At 38.7% G+C, this 20,127-nt stretch overlaps 1 pseudogene; it reads right to left on the bottom strand.

The window, feature by feature from the left end:
* LOC140596507 (transmembrane protein 19 pseudogene) overlaps positions 1-6,772 on the bottom strand; it is a 32,100-nt pseudogene extending 25,328 nt beyond the window's left edge.
* Positions 6,773-20,127: the final 13,355 nt, after the last annotated feature.

The raw sequence follows: 20,127 nt of genomic DNA, 5'->3' as shown, positions 1-20,127 counted from the left end.
CACAAATTTTGTATCATACAGATATATTACTAAGTGAGATGCTTAATTTCTAGCATTAGATGATGAAGAATAGATATAATTTAATTCTGTCATCACAGGACCTTGGCCTTCCTCTCTTCCTGCAGGACAGAGCTGATCTGAGCCCTAGAGCCTAGCCTTGTCTCTCTGTAGGCAGAAAGATCTCTAGAGGAAGAAGCAAGGAACTAGCCAAGGTGCTTCCTTTATTTTTCAGAAACAGAGAAAGTGAAGGGTTGGAGGGAGGCCAGAATATCACATGAATTAAGTTCCCTTTACCTGGAAAAAATATCAGAAGTAGGCAAGAAGTGTGCCTCACTGACATGGTTTATAAAGAATTCTGGTTGTAGAATTCTTAATATAATAGCTTCCATAGTATTTTGCTTAGAAGTTGAGCTCTTTAAATATTTTATGGTATTTTGACACTGTATCAGAAATTATCAGGGGAGTGTCCAATGCCTTGGCTGATTTATAGAGAGTACGGTCCATGAAATTCAGCTGATTTATGTATTGCCAACTTTAAAATAACTCATTCTCGGTGTTTCCTCCCTACTCTCCATGTTAGACTTTTGACTACCAATAATTGGATGGCCTTGTAAGTGGTAGGAATTGGGTATAAAAGGGACAATGTCAAAATCTGACTTCCCAAACTATATATAAATAATGATCTCATGCGAACTGTTATCTATAAGGTACTTTCTATCCCAGTGTAGATAATTTGAGTTTGGTTGGCATTTAATGTTTTAACTTTTAATAGGAGCAATAACAGACTCTGTCAAGAAAGAAGAAAAAAGTGAATTTCTAAGTTTTATTTGAATCCGAGCATGACTACTCAACCTTATAAAAGCTTACTTCTTAAAATAAATGTTATTCTTCTTTCTCAAATATTTTGTTTGGACTTTCAAACATTAGAGTAACCTAGCAGTCATTACTTTCAGTAATGCAATAATTTAATTTCCAAGAATAGCAACGTTTTTGGCAGCAAACCAACTCTCCCAAATACAAAAAAGCCAAAATTCAGTGTCTTGTCTCTAACACCGCCCTCATTGGTGCTGATTCTGGTGTGGATTTTTTCTTTTGTTTTGAGTCACTGTATAAGGAGGTAGAGATTTCCAGAAAAGCAGAAAGGTGAAATGGGCATCATCTGAAAAGTCTCAGAGACAGTAGAAATCATGTCATGTTTACCCAGGTCATGGAAGGTGTCACAGGAAGCCTGGGGCTGGTAGTGTGTGGATCAGACTGTTTGGCTTGAGTTGGGTTCCAAAAGAGTAATAATGTTACATCCACCATAAATGCATAAATATATTATGACACCTCTATCCAAAGGAACATGATAACAGTTAGGAATTATCTCTTCCAAGAAACTGGGGAGTGTTTTTAACACTAAGGGTTAAGAAGAAAAGCAAGGCAGTGAATTATATTGAATATGATACCCAGCACACATACCCGTATATACACCTATACAAACACAACATAGCGCTTATGACAGGGTTTCAAGTGTTTTGCTCTTTGTATATTATCTGCCCACCAAATATATAATAGTTGTTATGTATTACATCATTACACAGAAAAAAAAGAAAAGCATGCCTTTAAATTTGAGAAGAATACTATATTTTTGCTTTGGGATAAATTTCATTAATTAGTTGAATGCTTGACTGAAATCAACAACATGCGTTCTTTATTGAGTGTCTATTACATGTATCCTCTTCAGTGCTACAGCTAGATTTTCTCCATTCTTAAATTCAAGAGATGTATTGAGTAGTTTTAGCAAGTTGGTGTCTTCTTGAGAATGTGCAGCATATTAATGAAATATTTTTCTCTTTTTTGAATATTGTTTTCTTCTTTTATTGTTTTCAAAAGTAATGCATGATCATAAAAAATTGAAAATGCAGGAGTGATGAAAGGAAGCTAAAGTTCATACATGATGTGAAGCCACAGAAATGACTGTTTTTAGTAGAAATGCTGATCCATATACATTTTTAAATTTAGAAGAGTCCTCATATTCTGTCTTGTTACTGTTTAACATGTAAAGCAGCCTTTTTCATATAATTTGTATTCATTTTTAGTGTCTGTTTTCCATACCTTTATGTAACATCATTTACTTAAATAACTTCCTATTTTGCGACATTGGTGGCATTTTCATTTTTTGGTAGTATATATGATACCGTGATTAAAGCTAAATAGTTTTCATCAGGCTATTTTCTGTAGATTACTTCATAGAACTGAGTGTTTTCAAGGCTGTTGATACATGTTGTCAATGTGTCCTGCAGAAAGGTTATATAATTTACATTTCCTTTGGCAAGACAGAAGTGTGCCAGTTTTCCCATGATTTTAACAACTGAGTATTATAATTAAAGACAAAACAAACAAACAAACAAAAACAACCCCCCAAAACAACAAAACAAAAACCCAGGCGGCACATTCCAATTAGGGGGAAAATTGTGTTTTCCTGAGATTTAATTTTCTTTGCTGTGACTATGGCTGAGGTTAAATATTACATAAGTTTATGATGCATTTGTAATTCTACTGTAAATTTTCTTTTTGTATCTTTTGCATATTTCTCAACTGGTTTATGCTCCATTTCATATTAATTTATATTATTTTTCTAAAGTAGTTATATTACGCTTTGCTGTATTTTATCAGTTTATTCCTCATTTTATTCTTACTTTTGAAGAATAATTCTAAAACTTAATAGTTAAATCTGTTCCCTTTTCCTCTTTAAGGGAGCATTCTCTTGGTCGCTGATTTTGTGGGTTTCAGTAGTAACTATGGCAATGGAGCAAATGGTGGAGGGAGCATTTAATAGTCGTATCCTGACTTGACTGAGTTCATATCTCAACTTTTCCTTTTTTTTTTTTTTTTTTTTTTTTAGCAAGTGGTTACGTTACTGTTGAGTGCCAATGTTGATAGAGGGGAGATAATCCCTGTGTTTTCAGGTTGTTTTGAAGGCAGATTAAGAGACTGTGGACCCTGGGGTGTCCAGGTAGCTCAGTCAGTTAAGCCTCCAACTCTTGGTTTCAGCTCAGATCGTGATCTCAGGATCGTGAGACTGAGCCCTGTGTCAGGCTCCATGCTTCATGCAGCGTCAGCTTGATATTCTTTCCCTCTCCCTCCACTTCCACCCCTTCCCCCACTTGCTTGGGTGTGCGCTTGCTCTCTCTCGCATAAATAAAACCTTAAAAAAAAAAAGAAACTATGGACCTCATATACATAGCAGAGAACCTAGTATATTTGTGAACCTCCAACATCTTAGCAATCTCTACTGTTAAATAATAAAGATAACATATTTTTTCTCTAATTCTGGCCTTTGCTTTCTCCCCATGAAGCATAATTACTCTCCTGTACTGTCTCAGGACCTGTGTGCGACAGGTCAGGTGTTTGCCGCAGCTGGGGCTCACAGGTGGAAGCTCTGCATATGTGCCATAGTCATCCTCTGTGTGGCTGCTGAAGCAGTGTTTCAGGATGTTTGGGAAAAGCAAGTTAGGATGTCATTCTTAAGCAAATATATGATTTTCTACCTCACAGATCTGATATAGATACATATATATATTTCTTTTTTCTAAAGATTTATTTTAAAGAGAGAGCAAGTGGGGGGGGTGTGGTCAGAGGGAGAGGAGAGACGATTCTCAGGCAGACTCTGCGCTGAGCATGGAGCTCCATGGGGACTGGATCCCAGGACCCTGAGATCACAACCTGAGTCAAAGTCAAGTCAGAGGGCTAACCGACTGAGCCCCCCAGCTGTCCCCATACATGTATTACACCTATCATATTCTGTGTGTACCCACTGGGTACATGTACCTTTCTCTCTGGTCACCTAGGACTATGTATCTCTCCACCCCCATTCCATACTGATCATCTGTCTTTTTATCATTGATTCTCAAATCCTAGGACCAATAACTGGCACATAGTAAATACTCCATTAATCATGATGGGCTATGTGTAGTCTTGTTCTCATTGTCAAAAGTGGTTCATGAACTAGGATTGGTTTGGTTGCTTTTTGTGGATTTTGGGAACTGGGCACTTCTGAAGGGAATACTGAATTAGGGTTCTGGATTCTGGGATCCACATAATGAAATTGTTTGCTTTCTCCTGTGACCTTGCATGTGTCCCTATTTGGTCACTTGCTCATTAGGATCAACATTTACAGTGTTTTCATGATTGTGATATGATAATAAATGTAAAAATGCTTTGGGAAGCATTATCATGACAAGCAGTTCAGTATAAAATGTATTCCCTGAAATTTGTGATGTGCTTCAAAAGCAGGGTTTTGGCTTTCTTTTTTTGATGAGCTGGAGTCAAAAGATTTTCTTGTCTGTAAAACTTTCTTGTCTGACCTCCATTATTAATATGATTATGAAATGCTCATTCCCCTACTGGTTGTAAAGATACTGCTATATTCCATGCCATTGGGTATCACTTAGAGGATACCATCACTGGAAGTAATTCCTGTTATTTCTTTATATCACTTCAAAAATTGTTTCATATCAAATTGGCTCCCAAAAAAGTTCTATTTTTTTCTTTTTGCAAAGATATGTGCTGCTTAAAAGAGTAGTAAAAACGAAGCCCTATTGTTCCTCACGGATTGAAGTCTATAGAAATGTCCCCAGAATATTATTTTTTCTCATAGTGGGCTGCTGAGTCTGGCGCCTGGAAGGCTTTATCAGAACAGTTTTAGAAGTGTGAACTGTAGCTGGCTTCTGTTTTTTGAACATATTTCCTTAAATATTTGAAGAAGTTTTCAGAGAATTCTTATCACTCTAACTGTAGGCTTCCAATAGGATGAAGTCGTGTGTAAAGTTATGAAAAAAACTTTAATTTGTCCCCTATTCTCAAAACTTTTGAAGGAAGTTCAGAAGGCAAGTTCATATCCTCTCAGTGGGTATGTTATTTAGTCAGTAGTGAAGTTTTAGGTACTCGAGTGGATATGCTAATCATGGTTTTGCTTATGCTTGTAGCACTTTCAGAGACAGCCCCCCCCCCCTTTTTTAAATTTAGCTGGAAGATTGTGTGATGAATTATATAGTGATTCTGTGTTTCTCATTGCAACAGTTGAGCGGTTCCTGGGGTGCTGGTAGCTTGTACATGTGAATCCCCCAAACCAAAGAGAGTGTAAGAGGTTATGGGGCAAAGGGAAACTGATCTTTGGGGAAACTGACATCCCTCCTCCCTCCACGAATATGGATGGTAGAGACAGAAGACTGTGTTCTGGTGACCTCTGATAGAGAGCTGAGGGGCTTGTAACACCCGAGAAGTGTGGAAATTTTAAGAAGTGAGAGGGAACAGGAAGCTTAAACTAGTTTGGCAACACAATTTTTTGATGTGCTGGTCAATTTTTCATTGATCAGTCCATTCAGTCAACAAACTAGGCTGAGGATGAATTTTGAAGAAGCAATATAAAGAGTAGCAAATGACAGGATATTCCAGGCCCAGATCATCTGCCCCCCTCTGAGTGTTTGAGCCATTTTCTCTAGTTGAAGAGTAGCTGTATCTATCCTGTCCAAACTTGGATTTCAAGCTCAGGGTGCCATGCTACCTTACTTCAAGTCACTTATATGAAATCCTTCCTTTCCTTCCATGTGCCAACTCTGTTAAAATGCATTCTATGATTGCGACTAAGACTCAAGATCTTCCAGTACTAAACGTAAATACTTTACAGTTACACAGTTAAATCATATGAGTTTATGTGGTTTCCTAGTGGCTTGTCAGAATATGCATTTTTTGAGATTTGTTTATTCTTGAGACACACAGAGAGAGGCAGAGACACAGGCAGAGGGAGAAGCAGGCTCCCTGCGGAGAGCCCAATGCAGGACTTGATCCCGGGACCCCGGGGTCATGCCCTGAGCTGAAGGCAGGCGCTCAACCACTGAGCCACCCAGGCGTCCCAGAATATGTATTTTCTACCAGGATGGCGGGTGATAGAGCTGCAGGTGGGAGAGAGAAGGGTGACAGCCTGATGAAGTTCTGTCTTGAGTTGAACAGGGTGTAGGAGGAGATACAAGCAAAGCTATTCCTTTGAGCTTTATAGCATCTTAGTCATTACAAACGCTTCCCCATATTTTATCTTTTGAAAGTGAGGATGAGAGTTTTGAAAACAATTGAACAGATTTTTGAACCAATAGTAGATGTCATTTTTGCTTGTTCTCTGAAGCTCCTTAGCAGATATTCATCTGAATTTGAATATACATGTTGTTCCTTGTAGGTATTCATCATCTGAGCTAAATGAATGTGTGGCGGATACAGTATTTGTTGACTATAGAAATTTTAAAAATTATTTATTTATTTATCTTTTAGCTCTGACCCAAAGAAGATGCTTTTGAACTCAGAGTTATTTTCAGTTTCTCTCTCTGTCCTTTGTGCTTACACAGCTTGTGTTTTGTGCCCTTGTTTTTTCCTCTTACTTTCTAGAAGGAATCGCTTTGTGGACTGGGAGGGATTATTCTGTTTCCTGTTTGTTGTACCTTATTAGTTTGCAATATGCATGCCCACGATTTACATTAAAAAGCTGCCCGTGTACCGTAGGAGTAATGTCAGATTTTCTGCTTCGTAGTTTTCCTGTAGACAGAGCATTGTTACCTGTGTGTTTAACGCTCATGTATCTCTGAAGATGGATATCATTAGGCATTTGGGAAAAGGTAGAACTGCTTGTACCCCCGTTATAAGGCAGGACGGTGCAGGCAGGTGGGTTGTCCTGCTGTATGCCTGTGGTGCCCAACACTTTGCAGTGATCCTGGCAGCACGTGGAAAAGTTTGCCATCATCGTGTGAAGAAGCTAAGCTGCACGTGCATATTAAGCTAAAAAATACAGATACAGTGTGAGGTTTCAGGTGTTGAGATATGCAGACGTACTGTAGTGTGATGTCGGAATTTGCAGAGCTGTTTGTGCTTCACCAGGGGAAGATGGTAGAACATTTTGACAGCTAGTCTTGTAGGATGCTGTGAGGCACTGAGTAGGTAATCGGGTGCCGTGCTCAGTGGCACAAATATTCCTAAATCCAAATGTAAGAACATGCCATGATCCCCTCAGTCACGGAAATGAGGGAATGCCTGGTGGCTTGTGTGTTGTGCTGGTGGAAGTACTTCACTAAGTGAAAACACTGCATGGGAGTCTTAGCTCAGGCTTCCATAACAAAATACCAGGGACATTTATTTGTTTCTCACAGTTCTGGGGGCCGGGGTATCCAAGATCAAGATGCCTGCTGATTCAGTTCCTGCGAGAGCTCTCTTCCTGGCTTGCAGATGACCGCGGTCTTTCTGTGTTTTCACATGGCATTTCCTTGTGCATGTATCTTTCTCTCTTCCTCTTCTTTTTTATTTTATTTTCAAATATTGTATTTATTTATTTGAGAGAGTGAGCACATGAGCAGAGGGGAGAGACAGAGAGAGAAGCAAAATCCCTGCTGAGCAGGGAGCCCAACCCAGGGGCTCTATCCAAGGACGCTGAGATCATGACCTCAGTCAAAGGCAGATGCTTGACTACCTGAGTAACCCAGTGTCCTCTCTCTTCCTCTTCTTATAAGATCTCTAATCCCCTCATGAGGACTTCATCTCATGACCTAATCTAACCCTAATTACCTCCAAAGCCCCCACTCCAAATATCATCATGTTAAAGGAAGTAGGGCTTCAACACATGCAACTTGTGGGGATCCAAACTTTACATCCATAACAGAGACCACAGGTTAAAACCAGCAAGGTCCCAATGCCCAGGAAGGCCCACTCTGGTGGCAGATTTGGGGTGTTTGGTATTGTCGTGGTCCTTAAGGGAATGGGAATCACTGATTATAATCTGGGTCATTATTTAAGGTATTTTAAATTACTTTTTAGTTTACTTTAAACGATTTGCTTTGATTTATAAAAGAGAATGTGACACACAAAGCAATATGATAGAATACCTAGGTACAGATTTCCGTATTTATTAACATCTCGTATTCCAAAATTCTTTTTTATAATAGTTAAAAAAAATTACATGGATGCTCCTCATCTTGATTGAACCTTTCACATCTTATAACCCTCACTCTTAAAAATACTGATCCCAGCCCCCATCACCTCTCACCAAGATTTCTGTAGCAGGCTCCTAGCCAGCCAGCCTGCCTTTCCTGAGCTTCTTTGAAGTTTATCTCCACAGCAGCCAGAGAGCTCTCTCTGTATCCACTCATATCTTTCCTTTATTTAGGACCCTGACAATGACACAAAGAAATAAATTCAACTCCTCCCTGTCTTATCTCACCTGCACCCTCTCCCACCGATTTATTAGGTGGCAGCCACTTTGGCCATCTTGTCTCTTGTACACATCTCCCTGAAGTTGATCCTCTCTTGGTTTTTCACCTAATAATTACTCCCTGTTCTATTTTCCTTACAACATGTGAAAGAACTGGAAATCATCTAATTTATTTATTGGTTTGCAAGCTTATTTTCCTGTCTTCCCACAGTAGAATGCAACCCCTTTGAAGGCTGGTCATTAAAAAGACTTTAAAATACCTGTTCTGATGTAGAAAAAGTAGGAATGCACAAGGATGAATGCCTACCTGGCTTCAAGTAAATATCTTATATAGGATAATTTTTAAATGTACTAACCATTGAATCATATCACAGATATATGTTGAAATGGGAAGATAGAAGACAGATCATCTATCACTGAATGAATGTCAGAGACCAGTATGATGATTAGTTAGGAAGAGCTGATGCGTTGCCACATGCAGATCTAATATAATGCTTTTACCTACCAGGTCAGCTCTCTTGTATTTCCTGGCATTCTCAAGTATTGCAGGCTGTTTTTCAAGGGGAGATTATCTTATAGTAAATAGAATATAAATATGCCAGGAATTTTGTGGCAGGAGGACATTAAACTTACTTTTAGAACAATAAATTAGAACTGTACAAAGTTTACTTTTTCATGGAACAATATTCATCATCTTAAAGAAAGCAGGGAATATGAAACACTGGGAGATATTGATTTAGAGAACTTTCAGGATATTCATTTGTCAAGACATTATCTTAAGAGAAAGTATTGAATGTTGGCAAATATAGGAAATATGATCATATGTGATTTTCAGAAGTAGGTTTGTTTTGTCAAAGTGAATTTATATTATGTTCTCCGTTATATTTAAATTGAAGATACCATCTAAGTTTTGGAATATTGTCAACTGAAAGGAAAACAAATTATTTTAAATTAGAGCAGTATTATCTAGATGTTACTCTTGGCATAAGTCCTTGAATGATATATGTTGGAAATTTTGTGACTTGTTTATAAAGAATGCATGTTAATGTGTCAGGGATATGAATTTTTTTTTAAACAGCTACATATTAAAATATCAGAAGCCAATTTATGTGACTTCTAGGTGATATTTTCATAATGGCATATTTACTTTCATTTCATCTCATACAGGAAATATCTGTAACTTGGAATTAATATTAACAGAAAAATAAGTTTTTGCTTATAAACTTTTACATCTCACATTTGGATTCTGCTATCACAAAATCCCCTTTCTATTTAAATTAGCTGTGCCTTTAGTCAAATGACATCTTTGAAAAATATAAAGCCTCCGTGTAGAAAATTAGCTTAAAGCTATTAAACTAGGGGAGCCTGGGAGGCTCAGTTGGTTGGGTGTCTGCCTTCAGCTCATGTCATGATCTCGGGTTCTTGGGGTTCCAGCCCTGTATCCGGATCCCTGCTGAGCAGGGAGTCTGCTTCTCCCTCTGCCTCTGCCCCTCCCCTACTTGTGTTTTCTCTCTCTCTTTCTCTCTCAAATAAATAAATAAAATCTTTAAAAAAGTTATTTAGTGTTACTAGATTGAGGAGGTTTCCTTTTAACTATCAGGACTATTTTGAGTTGTTTTTTTTTTTTTTTTTTTTTTTTTTGATGCTTAACTTGTTGCTACACTTAAGCAAAAATGTGGATTAAAATGTTTCTCTCCTATTGTATTGGCTACATATATGTGCACCTTTAGCTTTTGAATCTGTCTGTAAATCGTGTCTGACAGTAAGTGACACAGTTTAGTTTTGGAGAGCAGTTTGGGAGTTTGTAGTAACGGAATAGGTGTCATCTGCCTTCTTGCCCAGATGCTGGTGTCCTCAGGAGCTGAGTGGAAGTGGCATTCTGGTTCCTTCTCACTGTTTAACTGTTGACATTCAGCATGCTAACAATTTCAGCTTTTGGTTTTGAGTCTTATTCAAGGATAGAAATGGTACCTTCGCCTAATTGTTTACCAAGGGCAGTACATGCCTTGGGAAGGTTTTTATTTATGAGTCATTCTGGGAAATCCAGGCCTCCATTGCTGTATCCTTGAGAGTGTTAGGTAGAACCATGTGAAATTGCTGACATGCAACTTCCTTTAACCTACAAAAATGTCAGTTTAAATCTAATCGTTAATCTCATTAATTGAGCTAATTAGTAATCACAAAATAACATGTATACTTTTTTCCAATGCAGTTCACCATTTAGTAGTTTAATAACAAATACGAGATTCAAATTCTCTTGTGCTTTCAAGTACAAAGGGAGATGTGCCAACTCTTGGGTCATGGGGGAAACCACTGATTGGATTAAGGTTGGCCAAGCTGGAAAGAATTAACTTAAATCCCTGAGAAACCTAGAGACCTGTCAGCTGGTGTGTTTGGCCCTCAGGAAGTGGGATGCAGGCTGTCACTTTCTGCCATAGACAGTTACTGTTATCTTCATCAATGATTCTATCTCCTTTGTTTTTTGTTGTTGCTGTTTTTTGTTGTTGTTTTGTTTTGTTTACCCTAGCTCTAAGCTTGTAATTTTGGTTTTTAAGCTATATAGGATTTATTTATTTATTATTTATTTATTTAAAGGACAATGTAAATTAATGTTCTAATGTTTTCATGAGACTCTTTTCTAAGTTTTAATTGATTTTTTGTTCTTGCACTTTAAAATGTCATATGATCATTCTAAATGATGTTAGAATTCATATAAAAATGCCATTGATTTATATAATTGAAACTCCTGAGTCTTGTCCAAATGTTTACTTCAAACTGGATAGGCTGGTAATACTAAATTGAGGGCATTAAAATATAATTTAGTTTCCAAGAATGTAAGTAAGCAATTTATAAAAAATTGTCAATTAAAAAAATCCATCTTATATGATAGGTTGAAAATGGCACTTGACTTTTGTGACTTCTTCCCTAAAACCTCTAGTCGCAGTCTAATCCTAGGAAAAATATCAGGGAAATCCCATGTGAGGGACATTGTACAAAATATCTAGTTCAGTATTCCTTAGAACTTTCAAGGTCATCAAAAACAGGAAAAATCTGAGATCTAGTCGGAGCCAAGAGGAGCCCAAGGAGACATTAAGACTACATTTGGTATGATGTCTTAGATAGGATCTTGGAATAGTAAAAGGACATTAGGGAAAAATTAGGTAAATCTGAATAAAGTATGGGCTTTAGTTAATGATAATATATCAGTACTGGTTCATTAGTTGTAACAAATATACTAATGTAAGATGTTCATAAAAGGGGAAACCAGGTATGAGATATATGATAATTCTCTCTACCATCTTTGCAATCTTTCTGTAAACCTAAAATGATCCTAAAACATAATGGTTGCTTTTCAAACTTTTTTTTTTAATTTTTATTTATTTATGATAGTCATCAAAGAGAGAGAGAGAGAGAGAGAGAGAGAGGCAGAGACAGAGGGAGAAGCAGGCTCCATGCACCGGGAGCCTGACGTGGGATTCGATCCCGGGTCTCCAGAATCACGCCCTGGGCCAAAGGCAGGCGCTAAACCGCTGCACCACCCAGGGATCCCAATGGTTGCTTTTCAAATTTTATTTTTAACACTGTAAGTTTTTAAAATGCCTGCTCAAAGATTCCAGTAAGGAATTCAGTAAAGGAAACGATGTTTTTATTTGATTTTAATAGGCTTGGATGATGTCCTAATATTTTGAAATTGTTCTTCAAATTGACTTATTAATTATTCACTAGCAAATCAGCATAAAATATTTTTTATCATCTATGTTGTGGATTTATGGTAAGGTGAGGGAAGAGAGGGAATTTCTCAAAATTACATAAACAATAAAAAAGAAAACTAATGACTTATAAGATACAGATAATGCAAAATTGGCAAAACTTGCTTAAACTATTTTGTTTAGTTTATGTCTTTTATAGAAGCAAAGGGCATTGTTATCATTTGTTTAGAAAATAATTTAACAAATGAAGATATTTTAACAAGTATTTTAGTATGGAATGTTTGCTTCTTTCCTTTACAAAACCCAGAAACAAATGTAATTAGTATTCATTTTGTGAATTGTCTTACTGATAACTTTAATGCCTTGTCCCTGGCCCTCTTATACAACCTATATAATACCCGGGAAATACCTATGAATCCAGAGTTAGAGTTGCCAGATTAGCAAGTAAAAATACAGGATGCCTAGTAAAATATGAATTGCAGATAATCAATAGTTTTACTTTTTTTTTTTTTTTTTAGTATAAGCATCTAAATATTGCGTGGTACACACTTATACTAAAAAAAAAAAATAGTTTTTTCTACAATTCAGATTCTACTAGACCTCCACATGCAGAATCTGCTAGGTATGATAAAATTTGCAATTCTCTTTAATAATATTAACAATAAGAATTCTAATAGTTGAGCCTTTAGTATATGTTTCAGACTCTAACCCTTTCCTTGTGATAGAAGACCTTCTTTTGGGTTTACTAATTCTTCAAAGTCACTGTCTTTTTTTTTTTTTTGAGAGAGCAAGAGAGAGAGAGAGAGAGAGAGAGAGAGAGTTTGTACCCACAAGTTGAGTGGAGGGGCATAGGGAGAGGGAGAGAGAGAGAACCCTAAGCAGGCTCCATGCTCAGCGTAGAGCCTGACATGGGACTGGATCTCCAGATCTTCAATCATGACCTGAGCTGAACTCAAGAGTTGGATGCTTAACTGACTGAGCCACCCAGGCATCCCTCTATGTTACTATCTTAAATCCACTTTCTAGTGCTAAGACTTTTAGTTTTAACCTCAACCCAAAGTGAATTCTTACAGAATTTTTGCTTTTCATTTACTATGGAATGTTTCATATTTTGTTTTTTACGGTAATCACCAGCTATGGTCTTGTCACATCATAATCTTGAAGAGAGACTCTCTCGTAATCTTCTGCACACCTCATACAAATGAGCATAATGTGTTGAAATTTTTACGATTGAATAAGAAGTTTGTGTATTCGTTGGGGTAGATTCAGTTATGCTTAAACAAACAGCACCCCCATTTCAGCAGCTTAAAAAGAGTGAGAGTTGGCACATCTTTAGCATGGGGTTGGCAAAAGGTGGGAACAGAGGCTCGGGCAATTCTAGGCGTTTGGGGAGCCAGGCCAATGGACCTGGCACCGTAGTGAATTCCTCATGGTCATTGAGGTGGGGAAAAAAGAGTGAAAAGTTGAGTCATGTGTCACTCAGGCCTGCATCATCAGGCACGGTGAGTTACGTGGACATGCTCAACTTTAAATGCTGAAGGAAGCCAGTCTTACCACATGTCTTGGGGTCAGGGAGAGCCAAGATACTGGTGAGCAGCCTTAAATACAGAATAGAAAAAGAATATTGGTGGAGTCTTTGAAGGAGAGTTGGACAGCTTAGAAATATTTTAACTCTAGGAGGTATTTGTGAGCCTATAGCTTTTATTAGTAAAACAAAATTTTCTTTGGAATTCTTGTAAATAAAACAAAAATTGAGGAATTTGAATAAAAGTAAGAAAAAAATAAATGTCAAAGCCTCATGAAGGGCCCAGAACAGGGCATGATCCATGATCGGGAGTCAATATTATGATAATGTGCTCCAGTGAAATGGTAGCACACTCCAGAGTGGCCTTGCTGTTTTTCAAGATTTCCATGAAAATGAACTTTTCTGGAAATGCTATTCCCAGGTGTTAAGAGAAGGCAGATCAAACTTTTCCTGTATATACGGACATGCACATGCGTGTATGTGTGCACATATGTACCTATATGTGTATGTATGCATATATAGTTTTTAAAAAATAAACTCACAGACCTGATTTTTACGTTTCATTTTGGTGGGAACGTCCGAGACACTTGGCGGTTCTAATGCCTCTCATTCTCATCTCAGGTTGTTTTCTGCTTTGCCCCCGCCCTGTCTTCTCCGGGCCCTCTTGTCCTGGCTGGCGCGTCTGTGTGTCCCGGGGACCCCAGGGACCCAGGAGCGGGCGGCGCTGCTTCCCTGTGGTGCCCCCTCTGCGCGCCCCGTCGCCATCGAAACTGCAGGCTGCAGGCGCCTGTGACTGGGGGGCGGCTGGGGGGGTGCAGGGCGCGGCTGCGGGGGGGGGAATGCTGGGGGGATGCTGCGGGACTGCTGTGGGGGGGCTGCTGCGGGGGTACGGGGCGGGTGTGGGCTGCTGCGGGGGGGCATGCGGGGCTGCTGCGGGGGGGCGTGCGGGACTGCTGCGGGGGGGATGCAGAGCTGCTGCTTGGGGGGCGCGGGGTGTGGGGCTGTCTCTGGCAGGACGCTGTGGGGGTTGCGGGCTGCTGCGGGGGCGGGGCGGCTGCGGGGGTTGCGGGGTTGCTGCAGGGGGAGGGGATGTGGGGCTGCTGTGGGGGGGCTCGGGGCTGCTGGGGGGGCCGCTGGGGGTGCAGGGCAGCAGGAGCTGGCAGAGACAATCAAAGAGCGAGACGGCCTTGAGCTCTGCAAAAAGCTTCCAGTGCAGTTGCGGAGACAGGCCCGACAAGTCATTAATTTGAGCAGCCAGGCTCGTGGCGAAGCGCCCAGGCCCGTCTGTGCTCCCACCTCGTGGAAGGGCGCTGCCACGGCCCCCGCTGCCCTGTGCTGGGGCCCAGGGAGATTGGAGGGGGACTGAGGAGGGCTCCAGGGCAGGGCAGCAGCTCCCGCGGAGCACCCCGTGGTTCGGGAGGATGTGGCCCCCGACCCTCCTGGGCAGCGCTGGCCAGGCTGCGGCTCAGGGCCCTGGGTCCGTGTGGCCCCGCCTGCAGGTGTCTACGCGGCGGCGCGCCGGGGTGGGGTTCCGGGCCCACAGTACTGCGGGAGCTGTGGGCGGTAGAACAGAGCCAACGTTGGCTGCTTCTGTCTTCTCTGAGCATCGCTCTGCCCTGAAGATGGGAGGTAAACGGAGGCACTAATACCGTCTGTGTCTTGGGTGGCAATGAATCCTGCCTTCCTTGGACCTGACCTTTTCTCAGGTAGCTCATCCCAGAGACAAATGGGCGACCTTTTACAAGAAACACACGTAGTGGTGAGGAGACAGAACACAGAAGCCAGAGAGGGAATTCTTGATGGAAGAGAACTGAGGGAAATATGTAATATTGATGATGATTTTTATGACGCTCTTACACCATGTTTATTAATAGACGCTGATGTAGTTTTTCAAGTATAAAATGCAAAACAATTCAGAAAAAATATAATTGCATTTTCAAGTGTCTCTTATTACTTCCAAAATTTGTTCCTCTGTGTGTGCCTCTGTGTGTGTATAAAATCGTTAAGCTATTCTGTAAGGCACTCTTAAAAGAAGAAAGCTTGGATAGAAGTTAATTTTCTTTTCTTATATGCAAGATTCATTTATTTGATTCCACCACTCAGAAAGACTCAAGTTTACGTGCTGCTCTTTGGTGCTTACATATTTTTAGTTATTAGGTGGATTTATATGTAGTTTTACTCGAATTTGATGTTTGTAATTGTATATTTTTTCTTGCCTTTGGTCATAGCATTTTCCCCCCAAATGCATTAGTCTTTCTCATTTGATTCTCTTGTCTTTGTCTTAAAGATCAGTGATACTCTTTCATTTTTTTTTAAATTAACTTTTATTGGTGTTCAATTTACCTCTTAAGAGAATATAATGATAATAATAATGATCAAGATCATTATTATTGAAAGTGAGAATTTTTTCCCAAACCTTTTATTTTCCAGCTATGGATTGAGAAGTAATGTGAAATAAAAGCTTCTCAATAATAGATACTTTAAATATTGGAGATTAGCTACAAACGTATTCAAATATTGGTGATACAGTTTAAAAGCTATTTCTTCCTCTTTTGAAATCTGCTTCTTATACAAATTAAATATGGTTTATTTCTTATATGCATGATTTATAATGATAATTCAACATTACTTTCAAATGTTAACATTGAGACATCATAATAAATTGCAGAAAATGTAACTGGATGCCAATTAAAACAGCAAATAGCGAAATTCAAAGTGTGTAGCTAGTGTAGTACATGCATTTAATGCATTTATTAGAAAAGAAGAGTAATTGATAATGAGCTAAATGTTCGTCTTAAAGGCAACAGAGTAAAATGAAAGAAAGCAGATAAAAGCCAGCTATTGTAGAAGTTTGTACTACAGTCATTCCTAAGTATGCTTTAATGTTAAGAATTTGTTTTATCAGTTACGCACCACTTCTGTATTTACAGCAGAGGGGATTTAATATAGGAGCATAGTTACAAATTTGAAAGAAAAGCTAAGAGTCAAGCAAGGAGGCAGAGAAGTAACTCAGAGATTAGCTTCAAGGAGATGACTTCCATTAGCCCAGATCAGTGGTTCTCAACCAGGGCCTGTGTGGTCCCTCTCACCCCTACCAGAAGACAAGTAGCAGTCTTTGGAGACTGGGTGGGAGGTGCTAGTGGAATCTAGTATAGAGAGGCCAGGGACGCTGCTAAACATTCTCTGATGCACAAGCCAGCCCACATAACAAAGCACAATCTATCTGGTCCCAAAAAGTCAGTAGTACTCAGATGGAGAACCAGTGGTCTTGAGAGAGAGGAGAAGGCAGTGCCACCGGAATCCAAGGCCTGGATTTCCCAGGGGGAGAGGATGATCCAGCAGGATGTAGAGCCATGTGGGTGGGGAGAGGGGGAAACGCAGTCACTTTCAGAAAGGCTACTGGAGGCCAAGAGGAAGGAAGAGTGATATTCTGTATCTTCCCTCCTTCCTTCCATCCAGCCTCTTGGCAGGGACTCCCTGTTGTGAAACTTAGCTGGAAGCCTTCTGTTACAGGTGTACAGAACACGGGCTGCAGGGCAGCCCGGTGATGCTGAGTGGAATCAGGAAGGTAGAGGGGTAATTCTGAGGGGAGGCACCAGCCAGGAATTATTGTAATCCCCAATATCAACAGATGGAGGAGAGGTTTGGGATTATTTTAATCAATCTTAAAGAAGTACCACATTCCAAAACTAGGTTGCAATTAATAATTGCAGTACGCTAAGAATTTGTGAATATTCTTAATCTAACTAATACTGAAATCCTAGATTGATGCTATCCTTCTAATCACAAAAACCAAAAGAATATTTGCTCTCACCATTTCTTAGACCTCAGATATCACAATAAGACAAGAAAAGACAAAAAAAAAAAAAAAAGACAAGAAAAGACAAAAGCATGGGAAAAGAAGAGGAAACATTTAAAAGTTATTTGCAGATAAAACAAATGTTTACATACAAAATCCAAAGGAATCTGAGAATTAACTAACAAAACTACGAAGAGATTTCAGCAAGGTTTCTGGGTAAAATATCAGCATGTTAAATACAGCTTATTTCTTTCATGCTTGATATCTATATTGATGATTCAGATTACCTTTAAAAGCTAACATTGAGACATCATAATAAACCTTAGAAAATGTTTGTACCTCGGTGCCATTTAAAATGGCAGAAGTGCACGGTAAACCAGTGGAGCTTTGAACACTTGTTCAATCCATAGCATTATTAAATGCTCATTGAATGTATGGTGTGTTTTTAAGCTAACCTTTTAACCAAATCAGGCTTTTGGACTATTTCTCTTGGTTTTACTTTCTATGCAAAGTTATCTTTCTATTTTGTTTAAGTATTTATATGCATTTAAATATATATATGTGTGTATGTATGTACATACACATGCACACATGGTTTGTTGAAGGAGTATGATTATATTGATTTTAGCGCTATGACTAAATGTTAGCCTTTTAAATGGAATTCTTCCCTATGAAATGCATTTGTAATCCATGTTACCTTGTTGAAAGATTATGTATGCAATCTATAATTTCATAAATCCATATAATTATACATGTGACATAGTCTTCCTATTCTTTCAGGGGAAATGGAAAGAATGGAAATAGTAAACTCTTGTCTATCTTGTTTTCTATTTCTTTATATGTGAATAGTACCTGGTTAAATATTTTATATAATGTTATTCATGATATGGCTGTTATTAAAAATGGAGAGTTTATATACTTTAAGATTTGGTCTGTCTGGGGATCCCTGGGTGGCTCAGTGGTTTGGCGCCTGCCTTTGGCCCAGGGCCCAGGGCGATCCTGGAGCCCCGGACAGAGTCCCGCGTCTGGAGTCCCGCATCGGGCTCCCAGCATGGAGCCTGCTTCTCCCTCTGCCTGTGTCTCTGCCTCTCTCTCTCTCTGTGACTATCATAAATAAATAAAAATTTTAAAAAATGTGTTTAATCCGAAGTGCTGAGGTGCTTTTGCAGCAGTTTTTCTTTGCAAAGCTTTGAGGATTTTTGATTGAGTTATGTATTCCTAGAGTAACAGACAAAAGAAGCAGTGCCCTTGCACAAATTCAATAGTGAGTTAGGGGGTTAGGAAGTGAAAATTGAGGCTTCAGGGGAAAGGAGATATTTGTGAAGACTGAGAACTGGATACACAATAGGCTAATAGCTAGTCTCTATCGAATGTTTGAAACTCAGTAGAACATAATTTTCTATGAGAATGATTTAACAGTGTAGAAACTTGTTCCTTAATGGGTAAGGACTTAGCGGCTCTATAGGAAAATTATTTCCAAGTTATTGAAATGAAAGATAAAGTCATGGGTAGTGTAAGAGGTTAACAGTATTTTGTTTTCCACTTATGCAAACCTCTTTGGGATTGGATAATTTATAATTTTTTCAAATTTGTTTGAAAGTATCTACTTAAAACATCAATGCATATGTATTTTTTCATGTCTAACTTAAAAGGTATTTAGGTTATACTTTCCTTTGAAAATTAATGGTGGGGTTTACCTTGGTTTAGTACAGGTTATCTGGGTGAGGAGATGTGATGCTAACTTCCTAAAGTAATTGTTGCTACCTTTCACTGACTCAATGACATTTGATATTAATGCCATGTTTCTGTGCGTTGCTGAGGTTATGATAAGTTTATCACAAAGTGGTCATAACAATGAGAGAATTTTAACATTAAAGGTTGTTGTGTTAACTTAGAAATAGGATAAGGCTTCAGTGTATGGTTAATGAATTCCAAAGTCTGTTTCCTTTCCTATCCACTTAAAGCAAGTCTATATCAGTGCTCAACATTGTATTCACCACTGACTAGTAGAGCTTGAAAATCTATGTCAGTCATGATATGACTGTCATGAAAATGGACAATTTATACCTTTGTACACAAAGTGACAGGTTAACCAAACTTGTGCTACTTTTCCCACAAGGAGGGAAAAAATACCAAAGTTCTCTTTGGGACCCAGATATCGTCAGCAAAAATGAAAATGCAAGAAGTCTGTTTTTTTATATTTAGAAGAAAATAGCACTGTCAGAGGAAATGACAAATGTGGGATCTTTTATGTCATTCTTAAATGTTGGCTATGAAAGTGTTTCCCTGCAAAGAGAAGAGTCTTGTGTCATCACAAAATGATGGGGAGTGCAGAGGAAGGGTAGGATATAAGATAACCAACCTGGATAATGGTATGCACCTTGGATGTTAGCAAAAATGAAGCTAATAGCTTATAAAAAAAACACGTGAGATATAGAAAAAATGATTTTGTATACATCATAATTTGACACAATTAATGCATTAAATTCCTGTTTAATAATTTAATCTGAACAACAAATTTAACACTAGTTAAGACTATCAAATTTAAGACCAGTTACTATTACCTGAATATGAAATTTAACCTGAATATCAAATTTAAGACCAGTTACTTTTACCATATTTTTTTCCTACATATAACACACACAGCCTTAAAAATAATATAACACATTTATATTCTTAAATCTAAATTAGTGAAATATTCTCTAGAAATATACAAGTGAGTAGCTTTAAAAAAGAAAGAATAGTTTTTTTTACATTTGTTTTTATTTAAGTTCAATTTGCCTACATATAGTATAACAGCCAGTGCTCATCCTGTCAAGTGCCCCCCTCAGTGCCCATCACCCAGTCACCCCAAACCCCTGTC

Source organism: Vulpes vulpes, unplaced genomic scaffold, assembly GCF_048418805.1.
Source record: "Vulpes vulpes isolate BD-2025 unplaced genomic scaffold, VulVul3 Bu000000696, whole genome shotgun sequence".
NCBI lineage: Eukaryota > Metazoa > Chordata > Mammalia > Carnivora > Canidae > Vulpes > Vulpes vulpes.
This window is presented reverse-complemented; position numbering and strand designations above follow the sequence as displayed.